The sequence below is a fragment of the Mesocricetus auratus genome, unplaced genomic scaffold (genome assembly GCF_017639785.1).
Source record: "Mesocricetus auratus isolate SY011 unplaced genomic scaffold, BCM_Maur_2.0 Super-Scaffold_100003, whole genome shotgun sequence".
NCBI classification, from domain to species: Eukaryota; Metazoa; Chordata; class Mammalia; order Rodentia; family Cricetidae; genus Mesocricetus; species Mesocricetus auratus.
In genome coordinates this window covers 72,984,110-73,008,275 of record NW_024429188.1, presented here as the reverse complement: position 1 = coordinate 73,008,275, position 24,166 = coordinate 72,984,110, and the positions used below count along the sequence as shown (strand labels likewise).

At 39.8% G+C, this 24,166-nt stretch overlaps 1 protein-coding gene across 6 annotated transcripts in view; it reads right to left on the bottom strand.

Annotated features, from left to right (window-relative positions):
• Positions 1 to 24,166, bottom strand: part of Gprasp1 (G protein-coupled receptor associated sorting protein 1) — a 60,832-nt gene that overhangs the window by 32,161 nt on the left and 4,505 nt on the right. For all 6 annotated transcript variants that reach the window (XM_040744416.1, XM_040744414.1, XM_040744413.1 and 3 more), the window contains exon 3: positions 23,000 to 23,166. The gene's annotated coding sequence lies outside the window, so the exon portion shown is untranslated. The remainder of the gene's footprint in view (positions 1 to 22,999; positions 23,167 to 24,166) is intronic.

Here is a 24,166-nt window from a genome sequence, read left to right as displayed (position 1 = left end):
GAAGGAAAATTTGGGTGAAGGTCAATTCTATCTGATGGGTTGACCACGATTCCTAAAATAAAAATATTTTTCAACACAACAGAATTAGTTTGTGTAGAATAAAACTGCAATTTTAAATCTATGTCAGTGGAAAGACATGGAAGAAGAAAGGGAAATCATTGTAAAGGTTTTTGTAAAAGTGCATTGCTTATCATTAACATTTTTAATGTTTTATTTTAAGGTATATATGTATGTATATATGTGTGTTTATATAAAACATTCATGACTTTTTGTACATCATAATATCAAAATCATTGATTTTGACATATCAGAGAATTACCATTATATTAGCAAGAATCTCAAATGAAAAAGGCACAATCTTGGAGCCTTTCTGTCTTGTTTCTTTATCTCCTTGGGATTTACACCCAACAGATGACACATACACTCATTTTGATTTTTATGATAGATTAGTTTTAATTCAGAAGAAATATCTGTTTAGAAAAACAAAGAATAAAGAGTCCTTATCTAGGCACACGATTTCTTTATTTGGTCCCAGGCTCGTTAGTCTTTAGGAAGTTCTCATCTAAGATGCTTTGGGGAACATGAAGCTTCTTCAACTGTGTTATCTTAGTGAAATAAAACCCTTCAAAACAATAAAGACAACTGGTAGTGAATTCCTAATTTATCATTCTATCCAAAGATTGCAGAACTTCCTGTAGCACTAAATAAAGTTGTAACAAGAATTTCAAGTAGAACAGAAACTAGATTAAAACTGTGGGAAGACTAAAAGATAAGAAATAACAAAGACAACTGCTGTGAAATTATAGTTAGCGAGTAGCTCAAAAGCATATCAGGGTGGAGTTGGGAAAAGAACATTTGCTCTTCTGTTGGTAAAAAATGTGGATATTTCCCAAAGAGCAAAGGAAGAAACTATAGAAAGAATGGGGTTAAAGTGGAGGAGATGAAGGGCCAGTGAAATGGTTCAACAGGTCAGACTGACAACCCGTGTTTAAACCTCAGGACCGCACATGGTAAAAGAAGAGAACTGACTCCCCACAGGCTGTTCTCTGACTTCCACACAGACACTGTGCTGTGCGTACACAAACATCCAATAAATAAATAAATAAATAGATGTGCTTGCTCTACTAAAATTGAGTAAAGTGACAGCAATTAGGAAAGTAAAGTTCCTAAGAAACAAAATTTGGTGGACTGCAAGAAAAAATAAATACTTTCAAAATAATAAGAAGAAACTGAAAATACCACATCCAATAGTGAAGGAGATCTGTAAAGAAATAGAGGACCAAATATAAATATATGTAACTATATACTCTTACATATAAATACATATGCCTATGAATAGAAATAGGTTCTTTATGTAACACACACACACACACACACACACACACACACCACTGTATCAAATAACAGCAAAAAAACCTCTAACTCGAATATTCTTTTTTTCCCCTTTGGTTTTTTTGAGACAGGGTTTCTCTGTATTGTTTTGGAGGCTGTCCTGGAATTTGCTCTGTAGACCAGGCTGGCCTCAAACTCACAGAGATCCGCCTGCATCTGCCTCCCAAGTGCTGGGATTAAAGGTGTGCATGACCAACGCCCTGCTCAAATATTCTTCTGAAATAAGTCACAATGAACGTAACTTCAATATTGAAATTTGACTATCTATAGCTAAAATGGATGAAGCTAGGATGATATCCTCCCAATTCTGACCTCCTTGGGCACCTGTACACAGCTGCACACATCCTCACATGCACACATATACATAATTAAAAATATAATAAATTTAAAAAGAAGTAGAACCTTAAGACAAACATTGTAGCATATACAGGCTTGTGATCCTAGTAGTCAGGAGGCTTGGGTACATGGCAAAGCCCTGCCAGAAAATACATAAAGAGGTGGGACCTTTAGGAGGTCATGAGAGCTGTTCTTTGCTTACTGGATTAATATCATCATCATTAGAGTAGGTTAGTTACTTAGAGAGTAATTCTGTTACAGCTTGAATGCCTTCATGTTCTCTTTCTGACTGGTTCTGAGCCACTTGTCCTTCCTCCATGTTATTATGCAGCAAGAAGTGCTGACCACATCCATTTTGCCTCCATTGGATTTTCTTACCTTCAGAACCATGAAACATGTAATCTTCCATTGTTTAAAATTTACCCAATTTGTGCCATTCCGTTCTAGTAGCAGAAAATGAACTGGGACAGGCTTTGAACCAACCTCCATATGATCATCTCCACTGAGGCAAACAAAAAGGCATTTGATAAGTGATACCCTTTCATAATAAAACATACTCATGCATCTGGACATAGAAAGAAACGTATCTAACATGGCAGACCTTTCATGAAAATCCCACATCTAACACAATATTAAATAGTTTTAAAAAACAACTAAAACCTATTTTCAGGAAAATTAGGAACAAGACAATTATGATCTTTTCACAATTGTACTTTGCACTGGACATCCTAGCCAGGAGAAGTAGATAAGAACAAGAAACAAATTGTAGCCAAGTAATAAAGGAAGGAGGGGGACTAGAGAGATAGCTCAGCTCAGAGTTTGTTTCCCAGAACTTGGCTCAAACCACATCACTTGGCCCAAAACCACCTTTAACTCTAGCTCCAAGGGATTCGCTGCCCTCTTCTGACCTCTGAGAGTACTCAAATGCATGAACACAAACACATGGACAGGCATGCTCATCTGTACACACACACACACACACACACACACACACACACACACACACAGAGGGGGGGGGTGGACGCAGGAGGATCTAAAGTTCAAGGCCAGTCTAAGGACTTTGTTTCTAAAAAAGGGAGTAGAGGAGAGGAAAAATGGAGAAAAAGTACTTTCATTTATAGATATGACATGGCCCTACATAATATAAATTCTTAAAGAATCCAAAAGAAAACTATGAGTCAGTAAACAAATTCAACATAGCCACAGGTTGCAAGCTCAACTCATAAATGTTATGTTTCTGTATACTAGCCATAAACAATCTGAAATGGATTTTTTTACTGCAAAAAACTGTGACTGGAAGTGCATACCTATAGTTCTATCATTTGGAACACTGAGAAAGGAGAACTACAAGTTAAGAACAGCCTGGGCTACATACAGCTCCAGGCAAGGCTAAGCTATTTAGTGAGACCTTGACTCATAAAAGTCACTCTATTTATAATAGTATAAAAAGAACAAACTACCCAGGAATAAATTTAAGCAAAAAATGTATTATTTATAAGCCTATAATTCTAAAATATTGCAACAGAAATCAAAGACCTAAATAAATGTTCTGTAGTCAAAGACTGGTAGCTTAGTATTATATAGATAAAATAGTATGTCTCCAAAGCAATATGTAGTTTCAATATAATTCATGTCCAAATCCTAATGATTTCCTTCTTTAAATCTAATTTTAGCATCATCATCGTGCATGTATGATGTATGTGTGTATGATATGTGTGTGTGAATGCAGGAATGCATGTGCCATGGGCCAGAGGACAATTTTTCAGGAGTTGATTGACTCTCTCCTTCCACTATGGGTTCCAAGGATCAAGTTTAAGTCTTCAGGGTTTCAAGGCAAGTGTTTTTACCTGTTAAACAATCTCACAAGCTTCCAACAACTTTCCTGTGTAAGCAAACAGTTTATTATATCCTGCAGTGAACACTCAATATTGCAATACGAATAAGGTAGGAAAGCTATGCCCATAATGTAATAATGGCACAAAGGCTATGGGGATAACCAATTGCTTTCTGATTGGATTTGAAGCCTGCGCCACAGGAAGTGACTTCATGCCTGTTTTGACTGTGATCCTGGTTAAAAGCCCATAGTTGGTTGGTGGAAGCCATGGAACCTGCAATTGTTATTTTGCTAAATGATAATGTTATCCAATTGCCTTCTATACGTTTTTGGTTTATAACCATAGATCAGTGCTGCTGTTAACCACTGGTCAGACAAGTTTCTTTCCACAGTGTGCAGCAGGACACGCAGAGAGTCATAGCCAATCAAAATGCTGAGAACATGTGACTACTGAGTCCTCCACTCTAAATGTGACATCTACATCAAGCCCATCTTGAGGCTCAGGGAACATCTTGGAAGGTGGGGGGGGGAGGACAAAAAGAATGTAAGATTCAGCTGCTGGAGAGGAGCACTGTGAAGTACTGTCTTCTGGACACTTGTGAACTCACTGTAGCTTTGGTTACCTGTACGAGATCAAGACAGCAATGCCAGTCAATATTCCAGCAGGTAGCACTAACTGGACTCGGAGGAATACATTAAAAAGAGGAAAGGACATGAAGGTGGGAAAGAAATGTGTTGAGGAGCTCACTGTGGTGATATATTGTTTATAACTTAATAAAGCGTGCCTGAAGATCAGAGAAGCAGAGCAGCCAGTCAGTAGCTCTTAACCTCTACCAAGGCTAAAATGGAGACGGTCTTCCCTGTGACTGGAAACTAAATCTCACACAAGATCCTTTGGTTCTTCCTATAAACCTCTCTAGTGCTGGGATTAAAGGCGTAAGATCTGTTATTCTTTTAGACTGATTCATTCTCATGTAGCTCAGGGTAGTCTTGGACTCACAGAGATCAACCTGTCTCCTGAATCCTGGGATTAAAGGTGTGGGCCACCACTGCCTGGGATCTATGGCTACCTAGTGTGGCTAGCTTTGCACTCTGATCCCCAGGTAAGCTTTATTAAATCTTAAACAATGTATGACCTCAGCTTGTGGTGATAGGAAAGGGAAGTTTCAAGTGGATAAGAACAAGATACAGTGTATACACATATCTTCATTTGGGTCCCTTCCCTTGAGGCTCACGAACCTGTGGAGGAAGAATTGTAGGAGCCAGAGGAGTCAAGGACACCAGAACATGACCCATACAATCAACTAAGCAGGGCTAATACGAGCTCACAGAGACTGAACCAGCAACCACTGAGCCTGTGTGGGTCTGGACTAAGTCCGCTCCAAATACTTTATGGTTGTTAGTTTGGCTTTTTGTGGGACTCCTAATAGTGGTAATGGGAGTGTCTTAACTCTTTTGCTTGCCTGTAGGGATACTTTTCCTCTTCCTGGGTTGCCTCAACCACTCCTGATATGAGAGCTTGTGTCTAGTCTTATTGTAACTTTGTATGCCGTCTTTGGTTGATATCCCTGGGAGGCCTGTTCCTTTCTGAAGGGAAATGGAGCAGGAATGGATCTAGGGGAGAGAGGAGATGGAGAGAGAACTGGGAGGAGTGGAGGGAGGGAACCTACTGTGGTCAGGACATATTGTATGAGAGAACAACAAAAAAGTTTTAATTGCAAAAAATGGGGTCAAATCTAAATAGACAATTCTCAATAGAGGAAATTCAAATGGCTGAGAAACACTTAAAGAAATGTTCAACATCCTTTGCCATGAGAAAAATGCAAATCAAAGCTACTTTGAGATTTCATCTTACACCCATCAGAATGGATAAGGTCAATAAAACAAGTGACAGCTCATGCTGGCGAAACGGAGTAAGGTGACCACTCTTCCATTGCTGGTGGGAGTGCACACCCTTACAGACACTACGGAAATTAGTATGGCAGTTCCTCAGGAAGGTGGAAATTGATCTACCACAAGACTCATCTGTACCACTCTTGGGCATACATACTTCATCCTACTGCAGAGACACCTACTCAACTATGTTCATAGCAGCTTTATTCATAATAGCCAGAAAACAGAAACAACCTCAATGTCCCTCAACTGAAGAATGGATAAAGAAAATGTGGTACATTTACACAATGGAGTATTATTCAGCTGTTAAAAATAATATCATGAAATTTTCAGGCAAATGGAACTAGAAAAAAATCATTCTGAGTGAGGTAACTCAAGCCCAGAAAGATAAGTATGGTATATATTCACTTATAAATGGATACTAGCTGTTAAGTAAGGGATATCAAGCTATAATCCACAAATCCAGAGAGGAAAGAGGAGGTGTTGCATGGATCTCCCTGAGAAAGGAAAACCGATTTTTCAGGGTGGCTGGGGGTGGGTGGGGATGGGAACAGGAGAGATCAGGTGTGTGTGGGAGACAGAGGGTGAGAATGCTGGGAGAAACAGTTGGGATTGGGGAGGCATATGGGAGGCATATGGAAACCGAATGCAGTGCTAACTTCCTAGAATCTATGAGGTTGATCCTAGTGAGGACTCCTAGTAATGGGGGATACGGAGTCTGAACTGGCCATCTCTTATAGCCAGGTAAGGCCTCCAGTGGCAGGACTGATTTGTCATTGGCCAAGGGGGTCCTGTGGAGATCCCCAAACAACCCAGGCTGGAGCTAGGGCAGAAGGTTGTTCTCCAAAAACTGACAGAAGGGCCCCCATTGCCATGGGCAGTATCCACACAGCTCACTGAACAGAGAGGTCGAGCAGGTGCCCTCATAGAGCCTTCACCCTTACATGCCAGTCTTCTTGATGCAGGAAGACACTCTGCAGGCTACTGAAAGAAACACCTAGACAGCAATTGAGCCACAAAACCCTTGACCTGCAATCTGTCCTGCCTTCAAGCCGTGCTAGGGCAATGGTGACACAGAACTTGTGAGAATGGTCAATCAACCAATGTGTGGTTTATCTTGAGGTCCACTCCACAAGAAGGAACCCATGCCTTCCACTGCCTGGATGGTCAGGAACAGGAGACGAGACAGCTCAGAAACCTAAGGTAGAACCTAACAAGACTGGTAAAAAAAATTCAACGAAGTGATTCCTAATGAAATTCTGATATACTCATAGATTTGTGCCTTGTCCAGACATCATCTGAGAGGCTTCCTTGGGCAGCAGATGGGAGCTGGTGCAGAGATCCACAGCCAGGCACTATGTGGAGAGGGTCTAAATTAGAGGTCTCCATCAGGTTCCATCCCTTAGAGCTCAGGGAATATCATGGAAGATAGTGAAGAAAGATTGTAGGAGTCAGAGGGGATGGAGGACACCAGGAAAACATGGCCTAACAAATCAATTAGGCAAGGTGCATAAGGGCTCACAGAGACTGACGTGGCAAGTACTGGACCAGCATGGGTCTGCATATATAATATGGTTATTAGTTGGGTGTTTTATGGGACTCCTAACAGCAGGAGCGGTATGTCTCTGAGTCTTCTCTTAAGACTCTTTTCCTCCTATTTGGTTACCTGTCCAGCTTCTATAAGAGGGCTTTTGCCTTGTCTTATTTTTCCTGTTTTGTCCTGTTTAGTTGTCTCTTTGACGCCTGCTCTTTTCTAAAGGGAAATGGAGGAGGAGTGGATCTGGGAGACAGGGGAGGTGGAGAGGGGCTTGGAGGACTAGAGGGAGAAGAAACTGTGGTCAGGATGTACTGTATGAGAGAAGAATCTATCTTTAATAAAAATATATTCTTAAAAAAGAAACTGACAAAGAATAAATGTTATTTTTTCTTTAATGTTATCTTTTTGAGAATTCCATACATTGCATTTTAATCATATTCACCCCCTGCTAACTCCTTCCAGATCTACCCCCTACTGATTCCATACCCACCCAGTTTCATGTCCTCTTTTTTTTTAAAAAAAACAAACATATGAAATCTAATTTTTGCTGCCTATATTCTCATGTGTATGGGCATCTACTAGAGGGTGGTCATGTACCAGGGATCACACCACTAAAGAAAACTTTTCCTCTCCCAGAAGCTATCAATTACCAACAACGCTTTAGCTAGTGATGGGACTTCATGCCCACTTCCCCTTTCCATGCTGGGGTTTGTCTGGCTTGAACTTGCACATATGAACTCACAGCAATTGTGCAGCTTGCATAAGACCTGTACAAGATAAATGTTTTTAAAAAGATCATTAAAATTTACACAAAATTGATTCAAAATAATAAAATCATTCTTGAAGCAACAGAGCAAAAGTAGAACATGTTTCCTTACTGATTTCAAAGCTTACTATGAAAAGTGCATGGCTGTAGTGTAGATGCATGTAGATCAGTAAGTAGTTCAAAGGGGGCCTAAGCTACATAGTAAGTTTGAGGCTCACTTGGGCCACATGAGACCCTGTTTCAAAAACAAGCAAACAAAAAACTTTACTATAAACACTCTATATTGGCATTAGAGACAAATGGGAGAAAGTTCATAATCTAGAAACATACATGTCTATGGTCAGTTGGTTTGGTCACAGTTTCAAGTCCATTCAAGGAAGAAAGAACAGTCTGTTCGACATATTGTGGCAGGAGAAGGAGATTTCCAAATACAAAAGAATGAAGTCATATATGTCCTTCAACACAACATATAAAAACTAACTCAATATGGATCAACAACTGAAATACAAATTACCGAACTATAAAACTCTTAAAGGAAAATATAGCTGCAAACCCTTGTGTCTTAGATTTAGCAATAAATTCTTAGATATGATGTCCAATCATCCAGTGATTGATTAAAATTAGGCGAATTTAACTCATTAACATTGAACCCTTTGGGGGGCTGAGAAATGGCTCAGTGGATAAAGGTGCTTGCTGCCAAGCCCGATGGCCTGACTTTGATCCCTAGGACATACACAATGGAAGGAGAGAACTGACCAAGGTGTCCTCTGACCTTCATCTGTGAGTGTACTCTGGCATGCAGGGCTTATATTTAGGGTATACAAAGAACTCCTATGATACACCTACAACAAAGACAAAAATACACTTCTAAAAATGGACAGAGAACCTAAATTAGAAGATAGTAGCTCATGTCTGTGATCTTGGCAGTTGGGAAGTGATGGCAGGAAAACCAGAAGTTCAGTGTCACTCCCTAGCTTCATGATGAATTCAAAGCCATCCCTGGTATAAGAGATCCCTATCTCAAAAAAGAAATAACCAAAAAGGTCTTTAAGACCTTTATATGAAAATAGTCAATATGCACACAAAGGTGCTCAACATCATTAATAGTTAGGGAAGTTCAAATTAGAATCACAGTGAGAGTCTACCACGTAACTAAGGGGATAGTTATCAAAAAAATTAATGGAAGGACACAGAGCAAGATGGCTGCTAAGATACTCCAGTGATCTAACATGATCTCTTCCCCAGTCAGTCAAGTCAGACAGCTGCTCAAAAAAAAAAAAAACTGTAACAAGAGCTAAGGAAGTCAACTGAGAGACCACAGAGTTATTCTAGTATAATAATTAGAGATTCGCTGAAGAATACAGGAAAAACGGAGGGAGAGGAGGGAGGAGGGGAGAGAGGGAGGGAGAGAGAGAGTGTGTGTCCTCATGATTTGTGATAGAAGAAGGAATTACATCCAGGCCTTAGCCTTGAATCCCATACCAGACTCATCAGCATGAAATCAAGAGGGCAGACAGAGACCCACAGTCTTGTGATCAATCCAGTACTTGTAGACTGAGTTTCTGAACCCTTTAGAGCCAGCTGTATAAGAGGCAACGTGGCCCCCAATATTCTTCTGCCAACGCTGGACAGCTGAATAAAAAGCAAGACACTATCCTCTATAGAATGTTAGAAAAATGAGTACACAGCTTTTCCTCGGAGTCCAATACTGAGCCCAAAACAGTGAAACCATGCACTAGGCAGATCCCAAAGACTGCCCTCCCTAGGAATGCACTCACACACAGAGCCTCTATATTAGATAGATACTTGTGGCCCATCAATTACATTTTTACTCCAACAAGCATAACCTGTGGTTGATTGTATTCAAGGACCAGTCTTCCTGAGTAGTAAGCAAACCATACAATAGTATGGATCTGAGTCTATTCCTATGCTGTGTAGGTCTGAATGTCCTGTGGGCTGTGGGTGAGACCAAGCAGTGTGACACTGGTGGCCATGGGACTGCCAATTGCATTACTTCCCTAGCCCCAGACAGCACAACAGGGGAAAGCAATTTTCTCATGAGGAGGCAAAAACTGAGCTGAGTGCCAGGTCACTGTAGTCAGATAGGGATGGTCCTTGCAGAGTAATTATGCTCTAATCAGGGCAGAATCCCATGGTGCTTGAACACAGGGCAATGATGGTGAACAAGCCAACTGGGTCTACTCTACCTCCTGACAGAGCCTTGTGGCGACAGACTGCTAATTTTAGGAACTCCTCCAGTTCATTCTAAACAATCCAACAACTACACATTTAGGACAAATTTCAGCTTGGGTCACCCTTTAGTGTGAAAACACACTGAGGCTCAGCACTATAATGTGCTGAAATAGTGGAAGTAACTACAGGCTCAGAGAAAATGAACAGCCTGCTTAGGATAGCTACAAAAGACACAAATAAAGTCAGATTATGAAGACAAATATAAACACCCAATCTTTTAATGTACAAATATCATCATATGCTAACAAGGACATGTTCAGTGGAACTGATTGTGATTGCAGATGATTTTCTTCTGTCTTTTGTATACTTTTTCCATAACACATGTGCTAACTTGTATGTGGGGTGTGTGTGTGTGTGTGTGTGTGTGTGTGTGTGTGTGTGTGTGAGAGCTTTTTAAAACTTGGGGAAAAAAGAACTTTCAGAATACTGTGACTTTATTAAACATAAGATACCAAAACCAAGTATAGCTCAAACAAACATTACCTGTAAAATCTCAGATGGAGAATTCAAATGAGCTGTTTTAAGGAAACTCAATGACAAGAAGAAAAAACTCAGAAATATGTCAAAACTCCAGTGAAAAACTTAAGAGATGGAAGCAATTCACAATTGGCAATAAGAAGTTCTTGAACTGCAAGATACAGTTAAAGAAATTTTTAAAAACCGAAGCAAGGTATCAATAGCAGCATAGCTTAAACAGAAGGAAAAATTAGTGAGCTTGAAGACATGCTATTTGAAAATACACAGTTGTAATAAAAAGATAGAGAAAATAATGAAGAAGAATGAAAGCAATGCTGGAATGATAAGACACTTTTAAAAAGCCATTTATTTGGAATAATGAGATTCAAGTAGATCTTGAGATGATAACTGGGTATAAAACTTATTCAAATAAACAAGAATAGAAACTCCCCAAACCTACATAGAAGGATACAATATCCAACTACAGGAAGGGCAAAGGTTACCATGCAGTTTTAACTCTATTAATCTCCCAAACACATCCTAAATCAAGCCTACAAGTGAAAGATAAAGATTCTCAATGTTGAAGGCAAAATAAACAACACACAGAGATGTGCCTATTTGTCTAGAAGGACACGTTAGAAGAAACCATACATGTAAGCAGATGATGGCAAGAGAGTTTTTAAATGTTTTTATTTTTTTACTCTGTCCACATGTACCTCTGCATGCCACAATCATATTTTTTGGTAATTGTGAGCTTACATGTGGGTGCTGGGAAGTGGACTCAGGATGTCTGGAAGAGCAGCCAATACTCTTAACTGCTGAACCATCTCACCAGTCCCAGGTAACAGATTTTTATAGTACTAAAAAACTGTCAGCAACTGTCAACCAGGAATGCTAGCCTGGCTAAGCTATCCTTTAAAATGAAAGATTAACTGTATGTCCAGAAAACCAAAGCTGAGAAAATATATTTCCAACAGAGCCACTACACAAGAAAAGCTACAGAAATTTCTTCAAACTGGACAGAAAAAAACTATTAAATGAGCAGAAAGAAAACATGGGTAGGTATAAAACATTATTCCTTATGATTGAATCTGAGGCCCACTCTATAGGAGGGAATCTATGCCTGGTATGCTAAGTCCAATCCTGAGACAGTCATATTCCAAGTTAGGAACTCACTACTGCTATTTAAATAAATTGATAGAGAATCAAATTGCCTTCTAAATATGTAAAGTTTTTACCTATATTCATAAATACTTTCAGCCTTAATCATAAAAGCTTCTCTTTGCAAAATAAGTGACAGTTGAGGGCTCAGTCCTAAATAAAACATTTACACCATACCTTCTAAGGCTCAAGAATCATTTTGGAAGATGGGCGGAGTAGTAGTAAGAAACTGAAGATAAGGTAAAGCACTATGAAATGGCAACCTCTAGGCTCAACACACCCATTGCCATCATGAATGTAAAGTGTCCGGAAACAAAATAACAAACCACCCACACACACACACACACAGTGGTACACTACTGGCCTAACAAGAGTAAGACCCGGAGTTCAAGTCCAAGCACTGCAAAAATAAGTCTTGACAAAATTTTAGGAACTAAAATCATAAGCAGTACCTTTCTCTAGTCATATTTAGTGAAATTAGAAATCAATGAGAAGTAAACTATAAAAACTACACAAATATATGGAAATTTCAGAACACAACCTGAACAACACCAGGTCAAAGACTTCAATAAGGAAATTAAACTACTTCTTAAAACAAATAAAAATGAAGACAATGATGCCTATGATATATAGAAAAAGCAGTATTAAGAGGGAAGGCTGGAGTAATCAAAGCCAATAAAATACAGAAAAATCTATAGAAATATCAGAAAGAATGCAAATAAACAACTAACCACTCACCTTAACTAAATGATAAATGATAAACCAAACTCCAAATTAGCATAGAAATCAGCAATTAGTATCAGAGATAAATAAATGAAACAAGGATTAAAGTGAAAAAGAGTTGACTCTTGGAAAATAAAACAAGGGGCTGGTGAGGTGGCCCAGAGGTTAAGAGCACTGGCTGCTCTTCCAGAGGTCCTGAATTCAATTCTCACCAACCACATGTTCGTTCACAACCATCTATAATGAGATCTGGCGCCCTCTTCTGGCCTGCAGGCATACATGCAGGAGGAACACTGTATACAGAAAAAATAAATAATTTTTTTAAAGAAAACAAAATAAACCTTAGGTAGACTAAGGAAGCAAACATTCAAATATAATCAAATGCAAAAGGGAAAGCATTACAACTCAGACCACAAAAAATTACAATGGATCATTAAAAGTATTAGGGACAACAAATATATGCCAATAAATTTGTAGACATATATACCCTTGCAAGACAGAATCATGAAAAATAGAAAAGAACATATTAGTAGAGAGTGAATTACTAGCAAACAGCCTACCATCAAAGCAAAGCCCAGGATCAGATGGCTGCACTGTTGCATTCCATAAAACAATTCAAGAACTCACACTAATTCACCTTGTTATTTCAAAAAACAAAAGAGGAAGGGATTATTGTACTGCATTATTCCAACAGGCCCCCAGACCTTAGCACAACTAACTCCACGATGGAAGTGTTGTGGGATAACCTTTCTGCATGTTGTGAATATATTTTGCTCACATTGTTTGATAATAAAAGCTTTTGTGGCCCATAGCAAGGCAGATTATAGCTAGGCAGGAAATCCATACGGAGATACAGGGAGAAGGGCAGAGTCAGGGAAATGGCAGCTAGCTGCCAGAGCAGCAAAATGTACTAGACTCCAGATGCAATGCATAGATTAATAGAAATGGGATAATGTAAAAGTAGGAGCTATTTAGCAATAAGTCCGAGCAATAGGCCAAACAGTTAATAATTAATATAAGCCTTTGTGTGATTATTCAGAACTGGGCCACTGCGAAAAAAGTGCCGTGCTCCGTTTATATGGAAGCATCATTCAGGCCATAAAACTCTGCACATGGACAGTACCTCCTGCAAAATAAAGGCAAAGACCTAATCCATCAAAGTCCATAGTTCTGGGAAAGTCTCTAAAGGTACTGACCTTGTTTTTTGCTTCTGTAGTTCCACTTCTAGGTAACTGTTTGTGTTAACTGAAGTATGTCAACCCAGAATATGTTTTTTCTGCTTAAAAGCTCACCCTGAGAAAGGCTTGGTGTTACACTGGGATCCTAAACACCCATGTAGTTGGTCGGCTAATAAAGACTTTCTATTGGCTTAAAATCCAGCCTTTTCTGACGAAAACCCTCCAATGCATCTGGAGGTTCCAATGAGCCCCCCCCTTCTGTCCCTTTCTCCCTCCCTTTCTCCTTCCCTCTCTGTTTCTGTCAGTTTTGTTTCCCTGTATTAAACAGTGGATTCCTCTGGTATGATATCATTCCCCCTTAAGACTTGTACCCTCTTGTTTGGGATCCAAATCCTTTTAGCTCTGCCAGGCCATCCAAGGAACACCCCCCCACACACACACACAAAACAAGCCACAACTCTGCCTGACCCACTCCTCAAGCATTTATTTGTTTCATTGCTTGACTCTCACTCATGGTCCTGGGTCATCCCTGGTCGGTTCCAGTAAAGAGTCAGGCAGGAGCTGAGCCTCCCATCCAGGACCGTTGTCTAAGCAGATTGCATACCATAAGAGGGGGCACTAGTTCCCTGAGGCTAGCACTCCCTCCACTCCCCTGCCTAAGCAGTCCCAGGGAAGGGGAAAAAGGAAGTCCCACTCCTTCCTCTTTCATGATGTAGTCCTCTTTTTAACCAATGATCCGTATAATTATAAAACTCAAAACCCACCATTCTCTGAAAAAAAAGAAAAGAAAAACTGTCCCTTGGCTGAGCAGGGGCAATCACTATCGGGCAATGAAGTCTGGACAGAGTGAATTTTCCCTTCTGTCCAACACTGACCAAAAAAACTTTATATAAATTCACTATGTCCTTTCGAAGTCAGCTGCTAAAAGATTTCCTTTGTCAACCAGTCGGCTCCAGATATTAGAAAAAAGTTATAAAAATTTAAAGATAGGAGTAGGTCCCAGTTGCTGAAGGTAGTGCAACAGGTGTTTAACAATAGAAGTAATAAAGAATAAGACATTTTGCATAGACTGGAAGTGACTATCACCTCCTCTGATGATGAGACACAGTCATTTTTGGATACCTGGCAAAATTTTGGTGTATTACCTGCTTTTGGAAAATTCTGCCGTCAATCAAAAGATACAGTTAAACTATCAGGATACAACAAAGATTCCCGGAAGTATGGGCAGAAACCAACCTCCCAAGACTTCCACCCTGGAAACAAAAAGGGAAATCGTAGTCCATACTGCCTGCCTTAGAGAGTCAGGCATCCTGGAATACACTTCTGCCTATGAGGAAACCTGGGACCTCTGATTCTCATGTGTCTGATTCCTGCAGAGAATCAGGTGTACACTACACTGTCTTGGACCTGAAAGATGTGTTCTTCTGACTCCTATTGTCAGAGATGAGTGCTTTTAAATGAACAGACCCAGAGGGAAGTTGCAGTGGACAGTGTGCCTACCTGAACATCATTACCCCAAGGATTTAGAGACACTAAATGTTGATTTTCTTCCCTTCCATCAGAGGTTTCTGGGGACCACACTCTTATAATATGTAAATGGCCTCCTCCTACCCTGTAAAAGTAAAATAAATTATAAAAGGGACTGCTGCAAGAGTTACAGACCTTGGTCTACAGAATGTTGGCTAAGGGAGCCCAACATTGCCCATGAGAGGCTCCCTATCTTGGCTATCAGCTGAGGGGAGGCAAAAGAAGTCTGTCTCAAGAGTAAGACTGCTGTCATCCTTCAGATCCCAGCTCCAAAGACAGTTTGAGAGTTCCTAGATACAACTGCATTTTGCTGCATCTGAATACCAGTTTGTGGAAATAGCAAGGCCTCTATACACCAGCATAAGGCGGTCACTGAGTTCCTAATCTGGACTGAGACTAAACAAAATGCATTTCAGGATTTAAAAACAGCTCTGATTTCAGCTCCAGCCCTAGCACTTCCAGATGTCTCAAAACCTTTTCTTCTGTTTGTTCATAAAACAAAAGACATAACAAAAAGATTTTTCTTGGGGGTGGGTCATTTCAAGATACGGTTTCTCTGTGTAGCCCTGGCTGTCCTGAAACTCACTCTGCAGACCAGACTGGGCTTGAACTCAGAGGTGTACCTACCTCTGCTGCCTGCGTGCTTGGGTTAAAGGAGTGAGCCGTCACTGCCCAGCACCAAAATGTGGTTTTAACTCAAACTTTGGGGCCATGGAAACACACTGTGACACACCTGTTCAAACAACTGAACCCTGGAGTCACAGGATGGCCCACCTGTCTAAGAGTTGCAGTGGCTACTGCTAGTTTAATGAAAACAAACAAGTTAACTCTAGATTAGTATTTTATATCCACAGCACTCCAAGACAAGGTTGAAGCCCTCCTCCAAGGAACACCAATGTTGGCTGTCTAATCAGGCCCAGCTCCTGGCTCACCTCCAGTCCAGTTTGAAAAACTCACTGCAATCAATCCTGATACCCTCTTGCCTAATGACAACCTGTAGGTGCTCATCCATGACCATCATGAGAAGAAAGATGAAACCAGGTACCTGGGAGCTGCAGTAGTTACTTTAATAGAAACGATCTGGGCCCAAGCCAGGTTCCTCGGCTGAGAGAGCAGAACTGATTGATCTGACCCAGGCTTTCGGATGGGGAAAAGTAAAGTTCACCACATACACAGACGGTCAGTATGTGTTTACTACTGTGCATGTCCACAGTGTGGTTGATAGAGAGATTCTCACCACTAGGGAAAAGGGCATTAACAACAAAACAAAAATATTGGCCCTTCTAAAGACTATTTGGCTTCCCCTACAAATTGCTACCCTCCACTGCTCCACTGTGAGGACATGGAAGAGATGACTAACCTGAGGCAAGAGGTAACTTGGCCACTGTCCTGGCTTCCTGACAAACGGCCCTAAGACCAGTGGGGTCTATTGATATTCTGAGGACATACCCTGAGCTGGTGTTGCCAGAGATTCCATGGTATAACCAAGAGGAAATAAGAGGATGCAAAAACAAAAATGGACAGCTCAAACCCACAGGTTCGTGGAGGACACCAGAGGCAAAGGTCATTCTCCTAGAAACAAAGGGCAAGACTCTGATAAGTGACCGTCACCAGGCTTATCTGAGGTCCACAAAATTTCTGAGTTGCTCAGACCAAGGTATATTATACTTAGAGTGTACAGCCTTGTTCAAGATGCCAAGTTTATATTTAAGTAAATCCAAATAGAGAGTCCTTACCAAGAAAGTGTCCAAATGAGAGAACAACACCCCAGTGAGCTCTGGGAAAACTGATATCACCAATATCCAGCCTGCCAGGAGAGGATACAAGTACTTACTAGATCTTATAGAAATCTTTTCCAGGTGGGCAGAAGCATTCCCCATCCCGACTAAAACTGATCAAATAGTAACTAAGAAGCTCCTCCAGGAACTGGTCCCCCATTGGGCCTCCCTCTACCAATGGGGTCTGACAATGTCTCAGCTTTCATAACCAAAACCTCTCAATTAGTAGCTAAAGCGTAGGCAAACATTGGAAACTTCATTGTGCACACAGACCACAGAGTTCTGAGAAGGTATAACAAAATTCTCAGAGTTCAGCAAAGGATGGATCAGCCTCCTTCCTTTGCTTTGCTTCAGGCCTGCTGCACCCCATATAGAGAAAGACTTACCCCCTGAGATTATATTTGGAAAACCGCCCCCACTGCTTCCCAGGCTCAGAGACTAGCAGTTCTCCACAGGCTATAAATTGGACTATATGAGAAACCACCACTTCCCCTTCTTTGAATCCACTAATAACATCTGGGTCAAGCAAATAACCAAAGGGGCACTGGAACCAACCTGGAAGGGACCCTACAAGGTGATTCTCTCCATTTCTATGACTGCAGGAGTAGCTGACATTATCATCATGGATCCACATATCCAGGTCACGAAAGTGGAAGGCAGGGACACCTCTGCCTAATGGATTATCTCTCAGACTATGAAACCCTTAAAATTAAGGTTTCGGGCTGGAGAGATGGCTCAGCCATTAAAGGCTAGGCTCACAACCAAAAATATAAGATAAAATTAAGGTTTCATTGGGTCCCAAGTCCTTTCACTTCCTATGCCTCCCCCTCCCCCTGAGTCTTATGTTTGATATGAATACAGTGTCATGGCCAATGCCCTCCACCCTCAGGCCTGGACCTGGGAGCGAAGGAAGACAGATACATGAAAGGTATTAGCTTAGCTAGTATGACCCAGAGCAGCCACCCATACTCCTCTTGGCCTTTGCTCACTGAAAACCAAGATGGGAGAGTTTACCCTTTGAGATAGGAATACAGAATTTAAAATTCTATACATGCCCTGCAGTTGGGTCCCCCAACTGCCAGGAACAGGGGAGTTTCCACTGCAAAACTTGGGGTTGTAAACCATACTTCCTAAAAACACACAGATGAGTATATACAAGGAAGCTCCTCCCAAGAAATGCACAATAGGAAAACATAATACAGTGTTCATAAGCTTATAAATCAGAAATTCTGAAGAAAGATTCTGGCCTTTGGAAAACCTGGGGAATTGGAATTTATGCAACAGGGAGGGACTCTAGGGATAGATTTAAACTGTCCCTGCCTCAGTCCCCAGACCTTGGGTCCCAAACACATTCTGAGCCAGAGTCCTACCTCCTGATGTCCAGGAAGCTGAGAGATTCCCCATCCTTATTTTCTACTCTTGACATGGTCTACTGCATAGTTAATCATTCCAGACAAAAATCAACCAGGATTGCTGGTTATGCTTAGACTCCTGGTCCCCATACTACATAGGAAACTAACCAGACTGTCAGTCCATTGACTGACAAAACCCATAGTTACTTGGGGGCAGCCCAAATTAACATTAGAAGACTTCCAAGGGGCTGGAAATTGTCTACTATTCCAAACCTTTAACCTAGACACTTCCTCTTATTCTGATGCCTGCTATTCTGCCTTGCAGGTTAACTCATCTGGACAAAACAGTATTACCGAGCCCCTGAGACTACATGGTGGGCATGTACTAATGGGTTTGCTAAATGTGCCTCTTCTGATGCTTTCCAAACTGAGAAACTACTTTGATTCATTTCTCTACACAGATTTATCATGACCTAGAGGTATCAAAACTTTCCATTTCTTAATTAAAACAAGTTATATTACCTTGCAGAAATGATCCTACAAAATTGGAGAGGCTTAGACTTCTCATGAGATAAAGGAAATTATCTATAGCTTTGGGGAAAAAAACTGTTGTTTCTATGCTAAATGATCATGAGTAATAAGAAAAAAGTCTTGGTATAGTTGGAGAAAAAGACAAAGGCATAAATCAAATAATTGGTAGCAGTCTCTGTTGTCTTGGTCCCCCTGGCTAACTACTCTGCCATCAGCACCGACTGGGCATTTAATTCTCATTCTGATCGGATTAATGGTGGGTTCCTGTATCTTAAACGCCATGGCCAATTATGTCTCAGTTCAGTAAATTAATGGTCCTTAGGATGAACTACACGTTTTTAGAGCAAGGTAAGTCCATGATTTGACTCATTCACTAAGACTAGTGGGGAATGTAACAGGGCCCTGAACTTAGTAGGCCCCTCCAGCCTTAGGACAACTGACTCCATCATGGAAGTGTTACTCAGGCCATAAAACTCAGCTTGTAGACAGCACCACCTGCCAAACAAAAACAAAGACCTAATCCATCAAAGTCCATAGCTCTGGGAAAGTCTCTAAATGAACTAACCTTGCTTTTTTTCTTCTGTAATTCTCCTTCTAGCTAACATTTAACTGAAGTATGTCAATCCAGGACATGGGTTTTGTACTTAAAAGTTCACCCTGAGAAAGATTCAGGGCCACACTGGGATCCTGAACACCCAGTGCAGTTGCCGGCTGGCTAACAAAGGCTTTCTTTCTGTAGGCTTAAACCCATGTCCATGAGGTCATCATTACCTAGACAGTAATACTCAGACAAAATTACAGGCCAATATATGATTAACCAATACAGATGAAAAAAATTCCTCAATAAACAGCAGCAAAATAAACTTACAACATATTTACTATGACCAAGTGGGATTTAGTCCACAAATGCAAGATGGTTCAATCTATTCAAATTAATAAACTGAGATACCACACCAACAAAATGAAGGACTATAAACTTCATGATCACATCAGTGTGGAATATACACTTGATAGAATTCAACACCCTTTCATGATAACAGAACTGAAAGACTGGGAATAGATATACTACACCATAATAATAATACTACACCTTTATAATAAGCTGATAGCTAACATTAAAGTCAAAGGAAACAAGTTGAAAATTTTCTTTCTAAGACCAAGAACAAGAGGGAGATACGCTCTCACCACTTTTATTCAATACAGTGCTAGAAATTCTAGCAAGAGCAATAAGGATAGAGAAACAGGCAAACATTAATTCAGGTTGAAAAATAAGTCAAACTGTTTCTGTTCAGAGATAACATGATCTTATATATAGGAAACAACCAAAAGCTCCATCAAAAACAAACAAACAAACAAAGACTATTAGAATGAGCAAGTACATTCCGCAAAGTTGAAGAATGTAAAATTAGCATGCAAAATTATCTGAAATAAAAAACAAGAAAGCAATTCCATTTATAATACCTAAAAGTAAAATATTAAAAATAAATGTAACCAAATATGTAAAATATATCAATAGTAAGATATATAAAACACTGATGAAAGAAATTGAGAAGGATGTAAAAATATGAGAGGATGCCTGTGCTCATGAATTGGGAAAAACAACATTGTAAAAATGTACTAGCAAAAGAAATTTATAAATCTGATTCAATCCCTACAAAAACACTACAGATGCTCTATACATAATTAGAAAATGCAGTAACAAATCACAGAGAAACACAAAACTCCCCAAGAAACCAAATACATGTTGAATAGAAAGAACAAAGTAGGAGGAGCTATAGTCCCTGACGTCAAAACAAACTGCAAAGCTAAACTGGTTTTTAAAAAATTATCATGGTATGACATAAAAAAGTACACACAGACCAATATATAATGGAGAAAGAACAGGCTTTGTAATAAATGATGCTGGGAAAATTTGATAGCCACAGGCAGAAGAATCTCTTGAAAATTACAAAAATCCACTATCACTCACCAGTTATAAAAAAAAGTAAAATATATTAAATATACTAAAGGACTAAAGGTAAGATCTAAAATGAAGAAAGTACTAAAAGTAGAAAAATGCTTTAAGACACCAGAACTGACAGGAAATTTTGGAAAGGATCATAAAAGCACAAGAAATAAAATAAAAACTAAAATTGGCTGACATCACACTAATGTTTCTGCACAATGTAGGAAACCACAGAGTACAGGGACAGCTACCAAATGGTAGAAATACTTGCAATTCATACATCCGGCAAGGGTCTCATATAGACTATAGTAGGAACTGCAAAAAATCTCAGAAAATCCTCCAAAAAAACACATTTTAGAAATGAACAATATAGCGGAAGACAAACATACAAGTGGATAACAGGTACATGAAAAAAAAATGTTCTATACCAGTAACCTTTTAGCAATAATTGCAAGCATAATGGGATGCCACTTTATACCAATTAGATCACTATAATCAAAAAGATTAAAAGATTAAAAATAAAATGTGCTGGTGAGACAAACTATGGAGAAAAATATTTTACTCTGTTCATGGGAATACAAGTTAATATACACACTATGGAAAACAGTATGGAGGACCCTAAAATATATATAAATAGAACTACCATAAGATCTAGAAATCCCACTATTAGGTATATTTCCAAAGGAAATTAAATTAGCATACTAACGAGTCATCTGCACTCACATATTCAATGCAGTATTATAATTCACAATAGCTAAGAAATAGAAACAGCCAGGTGTTGGTGGCACGCACCTTTAATTCAAGCCCTTTGGAGGCAGAGGCAGGCGGATCTCTGTGAGTTCGAGGCCAGCCTGGTCTACAGAGTGAATGCCAGGACAGCCTCCAAAACAATACAGAGACACCCTGTCTCGAAAAACCAAAAGAAAAAAAGCAATAGAAACAAACCCTAAGTATTCAAAAATTGATGGATGGATAAAGGTGTGGTTCATGTACAAGATAAAATACTATTCAGTCACAAAAGTCATTCTTCCATTCCTAAGAACAGGGCTGGAACTGGAGATCAGTGTGTTAAGTGAAACAAACCAGGCACAGAAAGACAAATGTGTAGTCAAAGATCTTGCTGTTTACCATATGTACTATGCATGGCGTCACAGGTACATAGTAAGATCTCTCACTACACAAATGCCTTACCATCTACACATACATGCAATTTGAAAAGGTTGTTCTCAAAAACTTGAGAGTAGAATTATTATTATAAAAAGCTAGGGAGAATATGAAGGAGTTTCATTAGTAACTAGAAGTTCTGGTATGTTCCTATATCGTAGGGTATCTGACTATACATAACAATAAAGCACTATATTACAAAAACCTGGAAGAAAAGACTTTTAGAGTTTTTAGCAGCAAGAAAAGATAAATGCTTGAGATGAATGTGCTTAACCCCATTTGAAAAGTACAAAAGCTACACATATACTAAAATACAGCATATTAGTCCATTAAAATATAAATTCATGTTTTTATATATCTCTTAAAAGGAATATTTAAATAGTAGAGAAAATAACAAGTATTTTAAAAGATATAGATGGATTCAAATGATCGTATATTGATGATAGGAATGCAAAATCCAGTGTGGAAAACAGTTTGGAAATTCCTCAAAAGCTAAACAGAATTAGCATCATGTTGCCAAGCAATTTTACTTTTAAGTGCATATGCAAAAGAAACTGGGGACTCCAACAGGTTCATTGCAGCACTGGTCATAATCGTCTAACTGTTGAAAAAACTAAAGTGTACATCAATAGGTGACACGTCGAAACCTAGAGATTTTTATTATTTTTTTATTTTTAAATTTAAATTTGAATTAGAAACAAGGTTGCTTCACATGTCAATCCCAGGTCCCTCTCCCTTTCCCTCCCCTCCTCCCACGCTCTCGCACCAACCTCCCCAGTATCCCCTCATTTCCCAGGGAGAGTGAGGCCCTCCATGGGGTTGTCCATTTCATTTCATTCAGGACAAGGCCTAGACCCTCCCCCAAGAGTCCAGAGTAAGAGTGCATCTCTCATTGTGGATGGGAGTCCAAAGTCCATTTGTATACCCTGGATAAATACTGATCTACTACCCAAGGCCCCATACATTGCCTAGGCCTCCTCACTGACACCCACATTCAGGGGGTCTTGATCAGTCCCATGCTGGCCTCTCAGCCATCAGTCTGGGATTCAAGAGCTAACCCTTGTCATGGCAGCTGTCAGAAACCTAGAGATTTTTGACTCTCAAAGTTACCACTCAGGCAGGAAGACTGATTGCTTTCTTTGGCACCAATATATACACATATCCCAAACTCACCCTTCTCCTTAGCTGATACTGGGCAATTCCAAGCCATCAACTGATTAAGTGTGTACTCCACAGGGCATTTGAGATATGAAATGTTTCCAAAGGATTTGGTCCGATTGCACTGTGAAGAGCTCCACTGAGAGAAGTTCTCACAGCTGGTGTTATACGCTAGGGTAGATCTGTGGATTAAAAACAGTTACACAGAACTTCAAAAATCTTCTAAATCAAAGTGGTACACTGCAAGAAAAAACCCACTGCTTTCCTCCTGCTAATCCATAAATATGGACAATTATCCTTCATTTTTATTCCTAGGAATATGAAAAATAGGTTCACATCTAACCTTCATAAAAATTAAACCACAATTAGCTGTTAAAACTTTGGATATATTCTAGCACATTGATATTTTTATTGGAAAAGGTGGGTGAAAAGAAATATCATAGTCACACTGGCGTGCACTTGCGCGCACACACACTCAAACACACACACACACACACACACACACACACACACACACTGCTCCAGAGATCATAATCTCTATAATTCCCAATATTGGGCAATTAAGAATAGAAATAGCAAAGGATCTGGGGAGTAGGAGAGGCAAAGGCAGGATCAGATCCCAATCTGTACCTGTTGTTCTGCCATAACCCACTGCTCTGAAAACTAGCTTTTGTTATATAAACGGGAGGCTGCAAACAATAAGTAAACAGTGAGAATAGGGAAATTCATTTCTTACTAACTACATACTACTAAAGGATTTTGGTATTCTGTGGCTGTGTCACACATACAGTCATGCCCTGTCCCTTATCAATCAGCACAAAAAAAGGGGCAGCCATCAAGAATAGGTAAAAATGGCCAAGGCAAAAGAATTGGCCAGAAAACAAAAGTAAGGATGAGAACCAAAAACCACCAAAATAGAGGAGGTGATATTAATAATCAGTTTCTGCAGGTGATCCCAAGTCCTCCTGTGAGGCCCAGGACTGCAGGGACAGAAAACTTCATTGGAAGTAATAAATCTGGTATTCCTGGAGAGGGAGGGTGCTAATAAGGATACAGTGTTGCTGTGTCCCTTTGGAACTGCATTTCCCACAATTGTCCATAATGTAACTGAATAGGCTGCGAAGGAGAGATTCTCTGGGGATTACAAACTTCAAGGCATCCTGGTGAGACATCAGATGTGAA